Below are 2,697 nucleotides of genomic sequence, written 5' to 3'. Positions count from 1 at the left end.
CTCGAACTCCTGAGCTCAAACAATCCGCCCGCCTTGGCCTCCCAGAGTGCTAGGATTACAGGCGTGAGCCACCGCGCCCGGCCTGGGACTTTATTCTTAATTTAAGTAAAATTAATTTGAGAAGAATTTACATTTGAAAAAATTTTTCTCCATTCAAGTTGTAAATGTTTTCTTTTAATGAAGTACTCGTACGTATTTTTTATTGTTATTCCCACATTTGTTGTTGCTGTGAGTGGGATCCTTTTTGATAATTAATTATTGCTGATATTTTACCTTGTAAGTTAATTCCTTAGTTATTTCTTTTTTCTATCTTAATTTTATTATCCAGAACTTGTAGAAAAAATAACTGCCATGGGGCACCCGTTTTACACTACATTTAGGCTTGCTTTATGTTCCTTTGTTTTATTCAGTCTGCAGCCTAGTGGAAGCTGGCTTTAACATCAAGCCACTTGACTTTTTTAGTTTTTTAAGATTTGTCCAGAATGACAGTAAGCTGGGAGTGGGGAGAAGGGAGGGTTGTAAGTATCCCCAGCTTGAAGTTTGGCCTCCTTTGAGAGACCTTTCAAGCTGGGGCGGAATGGACTGTGGAAGAAGTTGGGGATGTCAGGTGAGGACTGGAAAGCTCTCTAATTCCTTTTAGTTTGGGTCTTTGCATCAGACATCTTTATTCTTTTTCAATGGTAGTAGATTCCCAGAATGAATGAGAGTCACACCCATTTTCAAAGGACTCACAGTTTCTGTTGTTTCTGGAAGCTTCATGTTACTGTTGCCTGTACGGGACAGTAAGTGCGGTGTTGGAGATTCACAACTGAATAGCACAACGAAAGGCGACAAACCGCTATTGGATGTGTAAGGGCCGGGGCTACGGTGAGCACAGGGGGCTTCTGAGAGCACTTGGATGGCGCGGGAAGTATCTGAGAGGATCCTGTGTGACTTCTGAGCTGGGCTTTAAAGTTGGGGAGCCCAGTCTCTGCGGTGTGAGCATGCACATCCCCGGGAAGCTGCAAGGTCCCTGGGTGGTTGCCTCAGGGACTTCTGGCAGAGAGGGGCAAGAAAGACAGGTCAGGCCAGAATTTCAGTGACCTTGGGGGACATCCTACAATTTTAGACTGGTCTGGGCCCACGTAAGGTCCTAATGGCTTACCTCTTGTCAACACGTGTCCCCTCTCACCAGCCCCATCCTGGCCCAGGCCCCATCACCCCAGTCTCGACGCCTGCACCTGCCCCTTTGGTTTCCCTGCCCTCCTTTCTTGCCCTTGTCCCCTCCATCCTTTCCCCACCCTGTTCCAGGGCAAGCGAACTAAAACAGGAGGAGCCTCCCATTGCGTGTAAACGTAGGTCCACCTTTTGGGGGCGGCCGCAGGCCCCCTGGGCGTCTCTTTCCTGTTGCCCGCCCCCACCCCGCCGCCCCGCGCTGGCCCGGAGCTCGCCCCTCACCTCACTGTCCCCCCACCCCGCGCCTTCGGCTGGACCGCGAGGGTGGACTTCGGAGGAACGCTGCCAGACGCGACCATAGGGCCCCCCCAACCCCGGCGGGCCAGAGCGGCCCGAAGGAGTGACGGGAGTGACGGCGGGGGGATCCCCAGGGCCACGAGCAGAGGGCGACGCGAGGGCTGTGGGCCCCCTGAGTCGGGTGTTCCAGCCGACGCGGGGTGGAAGGCTGAGCTGCCGGGGCTGCAGACGCGTTTGCTTTGCGCGAACCTGAGGTCTTTGGTCTGGAAATCATTCCTGAGGATTGGAGCTTCTCCGAGAACCCGGGCGTTGCTGGGGCAGGGTCCCTAAAGTTAAGTTGGACCCCCTGCCAGGAGGCCCAGAACATTCGGGGCAGCTTCACCTTAGGAGTGGGGAACTGACACCCACATTCTGGGAAGGAGTCTTCTTGCTGGAGGGATGTGGGGATGGAGCGCAAACACAACTCCTCCTCTGATCCAAAACACACCTCTGGATTTCAGGAAGATACTTCTTAGTAGTCTTCTCTCCCCGCCCTTTCTGCCTGGAGAAATGTTAGTCTCCTTGGAGCAGGTTTCGATGCTGTGAGCCACCAGATTTCTGACACTTTTGAGGCATTCAAGGTGTCTCAGTGACAAACTGGGCATTAACCGGAAGACTTGTCAGAATTTTTTTGTGCTCTGAGCCATTTTTCATCAACCAGTTTGTCATTGTTGAACCACTGTGCACCAGTCAGGCGGGATTTAGCAGCTCTTAGTAAAAATTAGACAATCAGCAGGAAATATCTATCTCCCCTCAATACTTCAAGAATGGAAATCAATTTTATTTTATTTTTTTTCCTAAAAAAACAGGGTTTCTCTCTGTCACTTACGCTGGAGCGCAGTGGCACCAATCATAGCTCACTGCAGCCTCCACCTCCTGGGCTCAAGTGACCCTCCCACCTCAGCCTCTCCAGTAGCTGGGACTACAGGCTGCCACCTCGCGGGCTTTTTTTTTTTTTTTTTTTTTGGTAGAGACAGAGTCTATGTTGCCCAGTCTGGCCTCAAACTCCTGGCCTCAAGTCGTCCTCCCACCTCAGCTTCCCAAAGTGCTGGGAGTTACAGGTATGAGCCACTGCATGCGCCTGGAAGTCAACTTTTAGTTGGAAGTGCTTACAAGCTAGATTCAAGGATAATAGATTGAAGGATAAAAGGAAATGCTTCAAATAAATATACGCATTTTGCTTCAATTCATCTTGTTATTCTTGAG

This window comes from Propithecus coquereli, unplaced genomic scaffold (assembly GCF_000956105.1).
Source record: "Propithecus coquereli isolate 6110/MARCELLA unplaced genomic scaffold, Pcoq_1.0 Scaffold27, whole genome shotgun sequence".
Lineage (NCBI taxonomy): Eukaryota > Metazoa > Chordata > Mammalia > Primates > Indriidae > Propithecus > Propithecus coquereli.
The sequence above is the reverse complement of the archived record's forward strand: the minus strand, read 5'-3'. Positions refer to the sequence as shown.